The sequence below is a fragment of the Podarcis liolepis genome (assembly GCF_965112155.1).
Source record: "Podarcis liolepis genome assembly, chromosome: 11".
Lineage (NCBI taxonomy): Eukaryota > Metazoa > Chordata > Lepidosauria > Squamata > Lacertidae > Podarcis > Podarcis liolepis.
The window spans coordinates 45,706,557-45,724,197 of record NC_139565.1 but is presented as its reverse complement, the minus strand read 5'-3'; the positions used below and the strand labels follow the sequence as shown (position 1 = coordinate 45,724,197).

Below are 17,641 nucleotides of genomic sequence, written 5' to 3'. Positions count from 1 at the left end.
AAATGTACACAATTCATATAAATGGAGTCTATTGTTTGGTAATGGCACCAGAAAACAAATGGAACTGATGCATGCCCTGTTTTTTTTGTTTTTGTTTTTGTTTAAAAGCATCAACAGATTCCACAGAAGACTTGGCAGGGTTTTCTTCTAGCTTTGCGTCTCTTCATCGCTTCCTGCACCACAAAATTGAAATGTGGTCAATTGTTTGTTTTCATAATTCCCAGCCTCCAGTTCTTTCTCATTCAATTGGAGTCATTTTTTATTAGAGTAAAGTTAGGCTGTCTTCCAGAAAATGATAGCTATTTTGCCCACAAGAAACTTTCAGAAGATGACATGCTTATTAATCCAGTTTTGTTTGTGTTCCAAAATCCTTGAGAATTCCGGTTTCTAGTTCTCTCTAAGGATGGGCTCAGAATGCAAGGCAACATCCACAGTTAGCCTGCATTTCCCTCTCTTTGCTGGAATCTGCTGCTGGACACTTTGTCGGGAAGACTTGCATGACTGAATACCTCAGTGAAGTGGGTCCCTGTTTATTGCTCAGCTTACTCCATCCTTTGCAAACCTAGTGCCCTCCAGATGTTCTGAACCACAATTCCCATCAGCTCCAGCCAGAGCGTGGCTGATGAGAATTGTAGTCCGAAACAGGTGGAGGTGTCCAGTTGGTGAAGGCTGATTTACAGAGTGCCTCTAAAAAACACATATACAAGGCTTCATTCAAGGTGGTGATAAAGTTTTGTCAGGGTCCAGGCAGAAGAAAGAAAGTACTTCTTCACACAACACATCATCAATTTATGGAATTTGCTGCTCCAGGATGTGGTGATAGCTGCTAGCTTACATGGCTTTAAAGGAGATCTGACAAATTCATGAAGTATTGGTGTCTCAAAGGTCTATTCACCATGATGGCTATATGGAATCTCCAGATTCAGAGGCTGCATGCTGTTAAATGCCAGTTGCTGGATGAGCAACAACAGGCCCACATCCAGTCTACAGGCTGCCCAGAGGCATGTTAGATGGCTGTAAAAGTGAATTAAACAAATTCATAGAGAATAAGGCTTTTGATGGCTATTAGCCACAATGTTTATGTTCTAATTCCCCCGTTGGAGGCAGTGCCTCTGTGTCAGTTGCTGGGAATCAAAAGAAGGCAGAGTGCTTTTGTGCTCAGATCCTGCTTTCAAGAACAGTTTTAAAATTACTTGGAGAATTCTGATTTGAATAATACTCTGCCTAGAATATGTGTGAAATTCCTTATTGCTCAATGGTGCCAGATTTATCTTGCAAAAGAAACTGGCTGATGTTGTTTTATATCACTTTGATTTTAACTGCTGCTCCATTTGTTTTGTTTTTTAAGATTTGTTATAATTTCTAATTATGTGTGCCTTCAGTTATTAGATTTTGATGTTGTTCTACTGTATTTTTTCTTTATAATTTCTTGGTAATCAGTCACTTTATGAGGACATATTGTTTGAAAAGCAGCATAAATATTACACACACACACACACACACACACACACACACACACACACACACACTTCTAGTCCCTGGACTACTGTCTAGAGGCTAGGCTGGTTCTCAGATTGGCCAACCTTGCTGCAGACGAAACATGTTGCATCTGATATAATCCTAGATCTGCTAGAGCTTGCATAACAACTTACGATACTCTGTCTTGCTTTCTGCCAGATCGACTTTCCTATACATGCTTTGATTATAGTGTTTGAGCTAAAAACACCCACCCCCGGGCCAAATGAAAACCACACATTATTGGAAAGTAGATATAGAAGGCAAGGTGGATGCTGTCATGAACAAAATTGTAGAATCAATACCTATAACCGCCTCTCTTTGTGTGTTCCATTTGCTGAGCAAGACCAGCCCAATGACTCAGGCAACTTAGTTACTGGAAAGGAGCTTACACATACTATGAGCCAAAGGGCAACTGACTAATAAAATCTGTGGAGCCTCAGATCTTGTGTATATGAGTGGGGAGCTATTATATAAATATACATGTTTATTTATTTATCCATCAAGATGCTTCCTAAACTGATAGCTCCAAGTCCTGTTTTCTTCTGAATTAAACTCGAAGGCACACTTCATTCTCAGAATAAGACCTACCCAGCCCCATACATCCACCTGCAGGTAAGTCTCACTGCACTCAGTGGGGCTTGTATTTGAGTAGACATATATAAGAATGCAACGTGAGTCACTTTTCTGGGCATACAGAAAGTAGGAATCTGCAAGCCTGGAGCAGTTAGTCACTGTGATGTCATGGAAGTTCATAATTTCCTGGACTGGAATGTTCAGCATATTTATGAATTGAGCATTTGCAAATCCCCCCCGCAGTTTTAATGCTGCCCAAATTGTGAAATGGGATTGCGTGCATGTTACAGTCATCATACCCTTTCTCACTGCAGCATCTAAGAACATAAGCTGAGGCTGCTGGATCAGGCCAATGGCTCAGCTAATCCAGCATTCTGTTCTCAGTGGCCAACCAGATGCTTATGGGAAGCTTGAAAGCATTATATTCTATGAAGGTTATCCATACTCTGGACAAACCTTCCATTGATTGCAGTGCACTCTAAGTCCAGACTACTTAGACATTCATAGGATCGTAGAGTTGGAAGGGATCTCAAACCTCATCTACTCCAACCCCAGCTGATGCTGGAAATCTGCTGTTACATTTCTGATAGGAGGCCATCCGGCCTCTGCATAGAAACCTTCTAAACACCTTCTGGGGCAAACCTGTTCCATGCTGAACAGTTCATACCCAGTGGTGTAGGAAGGGGTGTGTGGTGGGTGTGGGTCACCCTGGGTGTCATCACTGAGGGGTGTGTGTGACAAAATGGCAAAAATATGTATTTTTAAAATACAGTGGTACCTCGGGTTACAGTTGCTTCAGGTTACAGACTCTGCTAACCCAGAAATAGTACCTCAGGTTAAGAAATTTGCTTCAGAATGAGAACAGAAATTGTGTGGTGCTGGCATGGTGGCAGCGGGAGGCCCCATTAGCTAAAGTGATGCTTCAGGTTAAGAACAGTTTCAGGTTAAGAGCGAACCTCCGGAACGAATTAAGTTCTTAACCCGAGGTACCACTGTAATTGGGGGGGGGGGGGTCACGACCCCCTTTTTTTGGGAAAAAATAATATTATTTAAAATGAGTTTAATAACTTCGTCTGACAATTAATTAACCTCAACAAGTCAACATAATACACATTGAAACTTTTTAGTTCAGTCAACAAACGCAACGTTGCTGAACTCGATGTAGTGGAGAGCGTATGGATAAGGGAGGGGAGGGGGTGTTTCTTTCTGCCAATTCGCCAAAGTCTGTCTCTGCAGTTTGTAGCCGAGCGAGATGGAAACAATCGGTGACTCATCATCACTCAACCTGCAACCAATCCTATCCACTGCCATGCCAGTCAGTCACTCCATGTCATTCTGTTGAGCTAGTTGCGTATTATTACTGAAGCTTCTAAGTGCGGTGCTGAATTTATTTTTGTTACATTTTTTAGTTCATTGATTCATTGCGATCATGCTCTTCTCTATGATATTGAGTTTGGTAAGTAATGTCAACGTTACGATGCATGCTATTTGTTTGTATTTGTATGTTAAGCCAAAGCTGCAAAATAGCGAAATTAAGTGAAAAATTTCATTCATAAGTAATTCCCATTGCAAAAAAAAAGGTTTTAAGTGCTTATGCTCACAATGTAAAATAAATAAACCAGAAAATAACACTTGCAATTGTAAGTATCTTATTTTTCCTTCTTTTAATAATTTCAAGGGGGGGGGGTGTGACAAGAAATTTTCTGCACCGGGTACCACCTGACCTTGCTACGCCACTGTTCATACCATCAGGAAATTCTTCTTAATATACAGCCAAAGTCCCCTTTCTTGTAATTTGAGCCCAGTAGTTCAAGTCTCACCAATTTGCTCAATCATTAGTGTCACAGACCTGCAAATATTTGAAGATGGCTATCATATAGCCTCTTAACCATCTCATCTCTTTTATCCTCTCTTTCTGAACCAGTTTTCTCAATTGTTTCTTACAAATGGTTTTTGTGGTTACTTGTTTCTCTAAACTCCTCTTGTTCTTAGGTATGTTTGTTTTGAGGACTGTATGGTGATGTGGTGGAGGAATTTCCAAGCTGTTCTCTGCCATGATGGGTGCTGGTGGTTACAATTCTTAAGGGACTATACAAGAAGGCACATACAAGTGGGTAGACCAATATTATGAGCCGGGAGAGGAATCTCAGAAAGAAGACTAGTTTTGTGCCAAAGCTCACCAAGAAATTTTGCAGAACTTCTTGGCTGTCTGCTAGGTTACAGCCTAGCACTGCTGTAAAGACAGGCCCACCAATTTTTGTATTGTTCCAAAACAGCGAGCCAAAATACAAGATTCAGATGACCATGATGGCTAAAGTACCATTTTCCCCATCCAACATAACTGATGTTCTGGCTCTGTTCTTGATCTCTTGCACACTACCAGAACTCATGCCTCACCTGCTTAATGGCGACAATCCAGTGTCCACCTGCATACTAGAAACAGAACAAGTGGGAAAGAAGTAAAACAACAAGTGAATATTAATGGTGATGCTGGTGGCATGAATGACTACTGGGGCAGATAACTTGGTAAGGACAACAGGGGACAACTCTAAAGCACTGATAGGACTGGTCTCACCATTAGGCAGAGTGAGGTGACTGCCTCAGGTGGCATATATTGGGAGCCTCTTGGCTCTTCCTCCTGAGCAACCTAACCATAACCTTCTGTTGGAGAAGAGAACTGTGGGCCATGCAACTTGCCACTCACATTTATAGCTACCCTGCTGATCTCCCTCAGGGGCAAGGCAGTGCCCAAATGCTACTACTGCAGTAGGATTCACTACTGTATGTGGAATGAGTGCATTTTGCCCCTATGCCTCAGGATGGAAAATGTCTTGGGCTGACTTTGAAGGCAAATACACTTAAAATTAAGCACATCTGAATACATGCTCAAAGAAAGAATTCACTTTCAGTAGAAGTGAGCTTGCAGTCCTTTCAGACAAAAATCCACTCCTCGTTCCTTCCCCCAAAGATTTTTTTTTTAAAATTTCACCAGCAATGAAAGAGTGTGGAGGGAGAGGTTTTATTGTTAATGCTAGAAGAATTGGGAGTAATATATTGTGAATCTTCTGAAAATCCATCAGAGATTTGTTGGTAGGGGGGAGAGAGCTATCTTCTGACTTCTTTTGGTTTAGAAGGTGCCCAATGGGATTATTTTTAAAAAATTAAAAAGAAGAGCACACTATGAAGAACAAAATGTTGACTCAGGGACCACTGCTTGCTTGGTAATGAAACCTGGCAGACTTGAATAAAAACTTGCAAGACAATTCTCTTTTACTATAGCCTATCCAACAATGCTCATAAACCACAGGCTATGTATCTAATAGGAGAACAATAGATCTAAATTTAGAATTTTCTGATCTGGTTTGTAAAAGACCAGTAAAAGCTACAATTGTGGTGATTGGCAAAAGTCCTCTTCACCTTTCCAGAGTCCTAGAGCAAATACCTGGATAACATGAAACATTTATTAGTCCTAAATGTTGCAAGATGGTTAAGCACTGTCACAGTCAAATCATCCAAGTTCTTTTTAAACACACACACACACACACACACACACACACACACACGTTCTATCTAAAGCCAACATATACTTCCTAAGACCTGATCTGTCCTGAGGCAACAATTATTCAATTTGTAAAGTGCCCAAGTTCAACAAGAGACATTCCTGTGAGTTCTCAAGTTTGAGACTAAGACGGGGAGTGGGGAGGAATCAACTTAGATTGACAGTGTTAGCACTTGTTTGAGTTGTGATGTCTATATTAGCACAATGGAGGGCAGCAGATGTAGACGGAAAGCTACTGGGTTGATCTGTTCCTCTACCTCAAAGGGCCCAATATACTTTGGGTTCAACTTCTTGCTCAGTGGTAGAGCGTCTGCTTTGTATGCAGAAGAACACAGGGATAGGGATAGCAGAGGTGTTGCCATATACAGTTACTGACTCACACTTGCATGCATGAAAGAGTTAACCTGAGCCTCAGCTCAAGTTAGCAGGCTCTCAACAGCCTCCGCTCCCTGCTTCTCTTTGTGCTTCCTGAAACACGTGAAGAAGGAGCCATGTGGCTATGGCTCCCTGCAAGTGAACTGAATCTCTAAAATGAGATTTTACAGCCTGAATCTTTGCTAATCCAAAGATTGTGCGATCCTTTTTGTTAGGAAACCAAATACTTTTCTTTTTAAGTCAGTTAGAACCTTTTTCTTTTCCTTTCTTTTACTGCCAACAGATGGAAACTGCTTTGATGCAATTTCTGGAAACTCTGTGAGCAAAACATTCACTTATTTTCAAAGCTAGGTGTCTGTGGTTTATTCTAGCCTAAGTATTTTTGGTGGGAACGTTTGTTTAAAGGTGGGTGAGGGCAGATGTAAATCTAACCAAGTTTGAACGTGCTTGGAGTAGTCACCCTTGTGCTTAAATCTACTATGAGAGAGCTGCTGCCAGTCGTACATGGAGACTGACTTGTAGCCTTCCAGCCTTACAGAGAGGTAAGATAAGCTTCCCTGAAAGACAGCTTGCACATCACCGGTGTAGCCATGTGCCCTACTTTACAGAGGATACTTCCAGGATAGAAAAGGAAGCATTGTAAGAGGATGCAGGGGCCTCAACGTTGCTGGTCAAGAATGATCTCTTGGACAGCAGACTGAACAGGTCACCTTGTCACTGTCTTCTCCTCTATGGCAAAATGTGCTGCCTTTCTAGTTAAATTGCAGATATAATTTCTAAATTAGCATGTATAAATTTTATGCGAATCTTTGGATTTTGAGGGGTATGTGTATGCTTGGCAGGGGGTTGGACTCGATGGCCCTTGTGGTCTCTTCCAACTCTATGATTCTATGATTCTATGATTCTATATCTTCTTTGTTTTTGCTATGCAAAGTTGCCACACTACTGAAATTCCTATGCAACATATATGGAGTGATGGGTGCCCCCTGGAGAACATTCTCAGTTTATGCAGGTGAAAAGAGGACTGGCCACCAGCTCTAAAACAAGTTCAAAACCCCCATTTCCAAGTAATGCAAGGATTCCTTGGAGAAAACCAGGTAGGGACAGGGCTTTGAGAAGAAAGAAGATTTCTGATCTAAGCCATTTCCGGCTCTTCTGAAGCAGGCATTTACAGTATCTACTTGCTGGTCTTCTCCTGTCGATTCCTCTACAGAATATATGTTCAAAAAGGATTTCAGTTTAATTCATAAACAGAAATGTAGGAAAGCCAGCTGTTGCTGTGGAGAGGGGGGAGCAACTGAAAAAAAAAAGAAAAAAGGAATGCACGACAGCTTGACTTGCTGTTGACTTCTTAAGTGACCAGTTCAAATAGCCAGGGGATATGTTAACTAAACCGACAACCAGATTCCAGCGGGTGGAGGTTATGACAACATTTGTCTTTCCAGCTGCGCGCTTGCCAAAATGGTCACAGGCAAATCTCTCTCGCTTCTGAAGCCAGCCTCTACCACACACTGTAGTTCTGTGTTTTTCATTCATTCAGCCGGTTGCTGAACTGTCACACAATTCAATCACTGGGTGAAAGACCAATTATGGAACAGTCCTAGTGCGCATTTTAAAGGCCAAATTAGATTTACTTATTATAACCAAGAATGTGTATCTGTGCCCTTTGGCAATTGTGGGGAGAAGTGTGGGGGAGAAGATTCAGATGTAAACTATCCATTGAACAAAAAGAAAAAGAAAAAAAAAACATAGAAGGGACATACATATGAAGTTGCTTAATGCTGAATGGGACCATTTTCCCTTCCAGTCCAGGGACTGATTCTGACCAACAGCTGTTCTCCAAAATCACAAGTGGGGATCTTTTTTAGACTTTTGATTTTTTTAGTGGCAGTACGAGGGATTGAATCTGGGATCTTCTGCCTAGAAGGCATGTGCCAATCCCCAACATTGCACTGTTTTACACAAGCAATGCTTAACGTTGAGATGGGGCTTATGAGGCTTAGCTGCACCACCTGTTTTCAATGCCAGAGCACGAATCCATGGCACATGTGAAGCAATATGAAAGAAGGGAATAACTGAGTGTCTTCCTTCACTTTGATGTTTCTACATCTTGTTCCTCACATAGGAAGGGTTTAGCGGGTCAATGGGGATGACTTCTACATGGCTTAGAGGCTTGATGCCCTTTTGTTTTGTAGCTCAGTGGTAACAATGTTCCTGGCTCACAACCAACCTTACGGAAGTGTCCGTTGCAAAATGGTCCAGGCAACATTTGATACAAATGTCCCCATGTTCAGAGGTTAGGTGGGTAGCTACTGTACAGAGGACCTTTTCTGTTGTTCCACCATCATTGTGGAACACCCTCTCCAGAAACACTTGTCTAGCATCATTTTTTTATAATTATTTACATGTGCACTAGATTCATCTGGTTTCTCTTGGTTTTAATACTGAACATTGATCCAATGTTAACCTCCTCCTATTTTTTGCTTTTTTGAACTGCTTGGGTTTTAAATCAGCTGGGATCAAGCTTCCATACCATAAACCAGGGGTGGCTAATCTCTAGCCCTCCAGACTTTGTGGGATTACAATTCCCATCATCCATGGCCCTTAGCCATGTTGACAGGCTGGTAGGAGTTGATCCTTCAACATCTAGAGGACTAGGTAAAGGTAAAGAGACCCCTGACCATTAAGTCCAGTTGTGACCGACTCTGGGGTTGCAGTGCTCATCTCGCTTTATTGGCTGAGGGAGCCGGCGTATAGCTTCCGGGTCATGTGGCCAGCATGACTAAGCCGCTTCTTGCGAACCAGAGCAGTGCATGGAAACACTGTTTACCTTCCCACCGGAGCAGTACCTATTTATCTACTTGCACTTTGACGTGCTTTCGAACTACTAGGTTGGCAGGAGCAGGGACCAAGCAATAGGAGCTCACCCCTTCGCGGGGATTTGAACCGCTGACCTTCTGATCGGCAAGCCCTAGGCTCTGTGGTTTAACCCACAGCACCACCAGCGTCCCTTTCTAGAGGGCTACATCTGCTCTAAACAGATAATGGCATTTAGAAGACTCAATAGAGCCTTCAGCAACTTGTAAACAGAAAAGAAGGCTCAGGAAGTGATCCTTGGTATCATAAGTGGGGAGTTACAACCATCTCCGTGCTTTCATATGTGAAATGATGGAGGGTATGAGACTGAGGCTAACACTTAAGGGAAGGGCCATCGCTCAATGGTACATTGCTATGCAAAAGGCCATAGGTTCAATTCTTAGTATCTCCTAGTAGCACTGGGAATGTGTCCCTATCCAAAACATTGGAGACCTGATGCCAAGTTGAAAATACTGACCTAGAAGGGGGAAATGATCTGACTTTGTATAAAGCAGCTTCCTTTGGACTGGAATCATTTTCTTATAAGTCTTTCAGGGGAAAGCTTGTCTCACCCCCTATTTTAGCAGGGGTATAGTTGATGTTGATGCTAAGAAGAAGAACAATAAGCAAAACACATTGGGATTATGGCATTTCAATACTTATTTCTTCATATATTGTTCAGGCTTGATATTTTTAATGCCACACATGTGTTTTCCACATTTCCCCCTCTCTTTTTAAATGATTCTTGGTGCAGTGCTTTCTCTAACTCAGTAAAAGACAGGTCTTTTGAATAGTCAAGTCTTGAACCGGGATACTCCTGTAAAAGATACCTGTTGAAGGAGCAAGGCTGCATTCAGATTAGGGATGAGGGAGAACTTTGATTCCATTCTCATTCACCTAATTTGCACTTTCTGAAACAGCAAACTAATGTGTACAAAAATACACATGCTATGTAATGTTTGCATATAAATACGTATATGAATGAAAACATATACAATGCATATATTAGGAAGAATTGCTTCTCAAAAATGTGAATATTAGGAGAAACTGGCATTAAATGTGGGTGAATTTTCATGAGGACTAATATGGAAATGTAGAGAAACTGAATTTAAGATTGGAAAAATCAAAACTGAGAGAAACCAAAATTGGTACATTTACCCATCCCTTATTCAAGTAAGATTACCTTCCCCCACTCTGAGCATCCCTGCAGATCCTAAAACACATTGCTGGTTTCTGAATTCCTTGACTTCAAGCTCCGCAATTGCCCCTTGAACCAATAACTTGCAGGTTAATTGCAGGATAGGAAGTGGAGGGGAAGTACAGTGATTTGCCAAATAAAGAATGGAGTTTTTCAGCAACAGAGCAATTACAGACACTGCTCCATGGTTCAGTGGGAATAATAATAATAATCATCCATCATTAACATTTATAAAATAGTTTTTTTTAAATCAGAAATACACAAAGCGCTGTACAATTTAGAAAGCAGAAAGATAAAATCAGCAGTACAAATGCAAAGGGCACATGCATATTTTTTTATGAAATAAATAAAAATAGCCTACTCAGATGCTTGTAAAGTTGAGGTAATTTAAATCTGTTTTGGTATATTAACTTTTGTATGTTTTAAAATATGGTTGTGAATTTACACAGTTTCACTGGTTGTTTTTTTTTTTTTTGTAAACCACTTCAATTTTTTTTTAAAACAATCAAGCCATGTATAAATCTTACGAAATAAATAAATAAATATGTAAATAAATGTCATAAGTCAGCACAGTTATAACAAAATATAACCTGCTCACAGCCCCAATGAAAGTTTTACCAATGTATGAACTTGGCTACGTCTTAAGATAACATAGCCTCATTTTTCTTGATGGTTCCTGAGATCAAGGAGCTGGTATTTATGTATTTTGTATCTACGTTTGGATAAAACAAGATGCCATTTTGAATAAGCATGGTGGACCAAAGCTTTTAAAACTTCATTGATCTTAGCCACTGATTTCAAATTTTTGGTCCCTGAGAATTCCTGAGCAGCTCTGGGTACAAGGCTGTGAGTAAATGATAAAACCAATATTCTAAACAGGCCCATTTAAGCGAAACAATATTCACTTAAAAACAGGCAGTGATAGAATCAGCTGTACCTCTCCTGGGAGGCCATTCTACATCACAGGTGCCACAACTGAAAAGGCCCTGTTTCAAATACTCACTCACGGTATTATCTCAGATGGTGGTGGGTCCCAAATGAGAGTGTCCAAAACGGAAGGGCTAAAAACTGCATAAATCAGCCAAACTGCACAAGATTGCAGCCACTGGCTGTACTAATAGAATCACAGAATTGTAGAATTGGAAGGGAACCCAAGAGTCCAGCCTCCTGCAATGCAAGAATCTCAATTAAAGCATCCCAACCTCTCTTTATAAAATCTCAAAGAAAGGAGAGCCCACCGCCTTCTGAGCAAGTCCGTCCCACTGTTGAACAGCTCTTACCACCATAAAGTTCTGACTGATGTTGAGTCTCAATCTCTTTTCTTGCAAGTCAGAAGCTCCTTGCCGCCTGCTCACAAAATGGATGCCCTCTGAGAAAGTGCTTGAAATTGCATTTGCACAGCACAGCCTTTTCCAACCTGGTGCCTTCCAGGTGTTTTGGACAACTACAACCATGCTGGGTGTGGCTAATGGGAGCTGTAGTCCAAACATCTGGAGGACCCCAAGCCGGATGAAGGTTGGCGTAGGAGGTTCTCCACACAATGAACTTCTAGCATGAGGCGTCTAGCCATATGTGCTGGCTGCCTGCAGTTGGCATGCACTTTCCCTCCATGCTATTGCAAAGCACTGACAGAAATGTTTTGCGGCGATACAGAGAGTGCGGCAGTGGCCGATCTAAGGTGACAGCAAACGCTAATCCTTAAAAGCTGACGACTGATAAAACAGTGAAAAGAACAGTAGCACCCCCAGTTCCCACACAGCCTTCTCCACACAGCTGCTATCTCAAATGCCGTCTGTGCGAAGGAGATCTGAGTCCATATCCAATCACCAATTCATTCTCTTTTCTGAAGCTGATTTGCAAGGCTCTTGACATCTGTTTCTACTCAGAAGATGAGTAAAAGTATGTAGGATTTTGAAAACGAGGGATGAGATAATAAATTGTGATAGAATTAAAAGCAATGCAGGCTTTTGACTGAAACTTACATGGAACCAGAGCTGAAATGTTTTGTTCAGGTTGGGGAAGAAGCTTAAGTTAAAAAGCAATAACAAAGTTAGTGTTTGCGTGCCTTTGCTTTCCCTGGTTCTGGCAGATATGGGCAGCTAGAACGCCAAAATCCTGCAAGGCAGACTGTTTTTACTGTGTTTCTGGCCTAGTACTAGAGACTCTAAAATGTTTTAAAGGGGTTGGATAAAGCTTGACAAACACCTAAAAGCTTGGATGGTTATCACAGCCAAACCTCGGAATCCTTTGAAGTCTGTACATTCCCAGGGGGAGGAAAAAATCATCTGAAAAATATTTATTGCGGTATCTATTTTTCATTATTTTATCTTCATTATTCTATCTTCCTTAAAGGTAAAAGAGCCTACCAAATCTTCATGGGGTTGGGGTACATGCATGCAGTGGTTTCCATAAGGTTATATGGGCTCATGAAACAGGGGTCCTTAATTTACCCCAGTGGGAAACAGGGCTGTAACCAAACAGCTCCTGTTGAAAAGATTGATTTTAAATACACCAGCAGAAAAACAGCAAATGCATTTTAGCTTACAAAAGCTATGAGAATAATATAAAAGAGAAATCAATACCACATTGTACATGGATGAATCTTGGGGAATGGAAAAATAAGGAACAATCTATGCAACTAGGGATTACATGGGAAAAGATAGAATTTGAATATGCACCTTAACAGTTTCCTCAGAGGAACAACATGCAACTTAGTTTGCAAACAATGATTATGGCATGCAAAACTAACATTTTTAACTATTATGCAACTGTATTTTTATTGGTCCTCTAAAACACCCCTCTTCTGAACTAGTTAAAAACCTTTGCTATGCTCCAGCTACATAGTAGGCAGCCCTGTTTAGGGAAATTTTTAATGTCTGAAGTTTTATTCTCTTTTTAGTCCTTTGTTGGGAGCCACCCAGAGTGGCTGGGGAAACCCAGCCAGGTGGGCGGGGTATTAATAATAATAATAATAATAATAATAATAATAATCCTAAATGTCGAGGCAAGAGATACTATGGTAGCCACCTACCCAAGCAGGGATTCAAAGGAACCAGTTTCTGTGGGTTCAGGGGCAAGCTGAGAGATGACTGTCAAGGTCCTTTGAGTAGGACCAGTGGATTCCAGATGAAGGAAAAACCGTTGGAAAAGTAAAATGGTGAAGTATAAACCTCACCCAGGAACAAGGAAAAATCAAAATCTGTTCAAAATTGTTTATTGCCACAGCCAACTTCAAATCTGAAGATGGGACAAGTTCAAAGCAAGATAGCTCTTCCTCTCTTAAAAAGAAGGCAAAAAGACAATCTGTCTCCCTGCAAAACAAAATGTATTTCTGTATTGGTAATCAAGAGGACACAGGACTGCAGAAACACGTTTCCATTATTTCAGGCATTGGCATGTTTCCAGGCCTTATTGGGGTACAGGGAGACCCTCAAAGGTACATTAATTGAGGAAGCATCCATAAACCAAGAGAAAGAGGGGTGAATTATATTCTTGTAACGGTGAACCCTCCACAAGGGACTTAATTGCAAGCACAATGTAGTATAAAAAAATCTAAATTTGCAACAGGAGGCAGTTTGCCTGCTGAAAAATTATATTTGGATGTGTGAGAGCTTTCTCCTCTTTGCCTCAGATTGACCTGGAGATTATCAAGTTCTGTCTCCAAAATGAGAAGAACTCAAGATTGTTTTTCAAGCCAATCAGAGTCTTAGAAAATGATCCCTTTGTCTGCCATGCCAACCCTCTCAAATTTTCTCTTTCTGTTACTTTTCTGGCCAACAGTGGTGGGAGAAGTGGCTGTGTGCCCAAGAGAGAAGATGTGAGGGCTGCCATTCCTCTCCTTTCTATCAAGGTTTAATGGCCTACGAGGTTTGTAGGCTTCCAAATAGCTTTTGCAATGGTAATGAAGGCTTTGGGCTAGACGTCTTTGATGGGTGTGTATGTGAGAGAGAATTTGATGGCCTCCTCCAAGTGTCCTTTCTATGGTGAATTCTTTGGTGCTCATGACAGTACAGTGGTACCTCGGGTTAAGTACTTAATTTGTTCCGGAGGTCCGTTCTTAACCTCAAATTGTTCTTAACCTGAAGCACCACTTTACTAATGGGGCCTCCTGCTGCCATCCTGCCACCGGAGCACGATTTCTGTTCTCATCCTGAAGCAAAGTTCTTAACCCAAGGTAATATTTCTGAGTTAGCGGAGTCTGTAACCTGAAGCGTATGTAACCTGAAGTGTATGTAACCCGAGGTACCACTGTATGCAATCTTGCTTTCAATAATGTTTGTACATGCAACGTTTGGGGTGGACATAGAGCTTTATTTCCAGTTCATGCGTGTCTCATACCTTCCAGATTAAATCCCATAAAATTTCACAGCACAAATGTTCCAGGGCTGTTTTTTTGTTCTGCTTTTGCAGTGTTGCGGCATAAGGGTGCCCCTCGAGATGGCAATATTACCATATAATTTTTATGTGTGACATTTTAATCTTTGTTGGAAGCTGCCCAGAGTGGCTGGGGAAACCCAGCCAGATGGGCAGGGTACAAATAATAAATAATTATTATTATTACACTGGGGGAAGTGTCACAGAACAACTAATAAAGCAGAATGATATGTGTCTGGCCCAGCATAAACCCACCACTAATCAATGACACGTTGCAGAATACAGTTGTGAAAAGAAAATCCTCACCACTTTGAAAAGTCTCTGAACCAATCTGATTCAATGTGGGGAACCCCACGTACCATAGGCAACACTCACACAGCAGCAGCAATGTGTGTGAGAATTCGGCAGAAGTGTAAGCCTCACTGCTGATCTCATGTACTTCCTCTTTCCAGTCAGAATATATGCCACACATTCCAAGTACCTGTGCCATTTGAGTGTGTTAGAACCTGTTATTTCGGTGCTTTATTCCAGTTTCACTATACTATGCACCCACCTCATCTGATGCAGCTAGTACAATTAGGATGAATAATTTTATTTATAGACAGATAAATCTCTCCCTTCCTTTCTGTCCCTGTCTTATGCATGCATCTCACCAACAAATAAAGTAAGTAATGAAAAAAGAGGTGAATATTTATAGCTGTAGCTCTCAAGCAGGAAAAGAAAGAAAAAAGGATGATCCTGCACCATAAATTGTCACTACCTCTTCCTGCCCCTTTCATCTTTTCTTTCTTCCCCTTTGGTGTTTCTTAAAAGGATTATCACTGGTTCCCATTTGGGCCTCACAGGAAAACTCCCTTTTAAACTTCCAAGCCAAGTTGAAAACACTCTCTCTTGCACACACTTAACCATCAATCAAATTTGGAAGAGAGAGAGAAAAAAAATCACAGGAAGGAACAGTTAAAAGCTAGGATGTAGCATTCTAGATAAGTTAAATCAATATTAAATCTCTCACAAAGTGTTGTGGACATTAATTGAAGAAGCCATAGATAGATAGATGATAGATAGACAGACAGACAGACAGACAGACAGATGATAGATGATAGAAAGATGATAGATAACAATATCTATCAATCTAAAAAAAATATTCTATACAGCCTTGGACAACCCCAATCCAGAACATCTGTGTGAATGTATTTCCACTTTTAATGCTGGTATAACACCCTTCTAAGGTCAGTATAATGCCATATTGTTTGATATTACACTAGCATAGCTCATGATACATCCCAACTAAACATTCAGAACTGGTCTGTAAGCATGTTAATGAAATAATATATTTGTCATTGGTTAAGAACGTACTTGATTTCCTCATTTTTTCATGTATCTGTTTCTTATTATAAAACCCTCATTGAAATAAATGAGGCTTAAATAGTCTTAATTTTGAATGACCCACATATTTCCACCCACTACATTCATAATTATTTTTTTTTAAGATTCCGAGGGAGGGAATTGTCATTTCATTATATTTTTATGTGATGGGCCACAATTTGCTCAGGATTACAGAAGCCACCCCTCCATTTGACCTGCACAAAGCTAACGTTGAAGTTAGATCATATCAGGTCTTTTCTGGGCCTTCATCCTGGTTTGTGGGGAAATGTCATGACCATGAGTATTTATCCTGAATTCATCCCAGCTTGCTTGACTAAATGACTGTAAGTCTTCCCATTAATCATTCGTTCATTTTACGCAACTGCAAAAAGTCAATTTCATTTTTAAAGTGGCACCGTTACATGAAGGCAACAGAGCAGTTTAGTCCACTTTAATTTGTGCCTACACCTCCTTTTTCCCTCCCACAAAATGAGTGACAACCTAGAGGCAAAAGCAGAAAAGATCCAGAGAATTTGGAAGGCTTCTGTTGAGAAATTTAAGCAGCGTTCCAGTAAAACCAGCAACATTTAGCAGGAATTGTGGGTGATGGTTGCGCACCATGAGGTTCCCACCAAATTCCACCTACAGCTAAAACAGAGGCGTCAATCGGGTAAAAAATTATATGCTGTATAAAATGACACAGGGTGTGGAGAAAGTGGGTAGAGGAGGACATTTTCCTCCCTCTCAGAACTCAGGGTCACCCAGTGCAGCTGACTGGTTTGGCAGTAGATTCAGAACAGACAAAAGAAAGTAGGTCACATAACACATACTTAAAATCTTCCTATGTTCTGAACATGTAAATGCATATGCATCCAGGGTGGTTAACCTGTGGCCCTCTCATCACCACTGACCATTGCCCGTGTTGGCTGGGCCTTATGAGAGTTTAGCCATCCCATAATATTTCAAAGTATATTTTAACGTGCAATGCACAATGTAATTGTGAGGCTATGAAATTTATATTGATGTGTAGGGGGCATCCGATGCTGTATGTCTGCCGATAGAAAGAATCTGTCAGTGGAACAGGGGACGCAGACAGGTGTGAGGCTCCCCCAGTTCTCAGGATAAGTTTTGGGGTGCGGGGGGGACAGCCCTTGACACAACTCATGGCTGATGTGTGATATTTGTGTTTTGTTGCTGAGGTAATTTTGGCATGTATATATGTTTTAAATGTTGGACATGTTTTTGTTCAAAACAACCAAAAAATGAAAACAAAAGTGCACATGCAAAAATAAATCACAAACAAAAGCCACACATTTATAAAGGCAGCACAAAACGGTCAGCAGGGTCCAAATTTATTTGCATGACACCAAAAGGACAATAAAAGTTGTTTCTGGGTAGGGATGGCCACATTGTTCAGTTTCATTATCTCATTTATCAAATCTTTTATTCAGTTCTCCACATTTCCATATCAGTTTGCAATTCTTTAAAAATAAAAGTTCTCACAAAAGTTCTCTCTCAGACACAAAAAAACCTCACATATATTTACCAGGATTTTAGCACATTTCCCTCCCACATCTATACATTCAAATTCAATGTTGCCCAATATATACATTCTTGCAAACAATAATCTCTAATACAATGACTTTTTGCATGTTCTTTTCACTAATTAATGCATTTTTGAATACACATTCCACTAGCACATACACTTTTGTATGTGATGTTTGGTTAGAGGACCACATTGCAAAATTCAGAAAAGTATGAATTTCAAAGGGTAACTGCATTTCAGTTTGCGTATTGTTTCTGGAGACATGAATTGGACAGGT

The 17,641-nt window shown here is 40.7% G+C and overlaps 1 protein-coding gene across 1 annotated transcript in view; it reads right to left on the bottom strand.

Annotated features, from left to right (window-relative positions):
• LOC310688916 (uncharacterized protein C5orf34 homolog) overlaps window positions 1-17,641 on the bottom strand; it is a 429,478-nt gene that overhangs the window by 250,028 nt on the left and 161,809 nt on the right. The window lies entirely within an intron of this gene.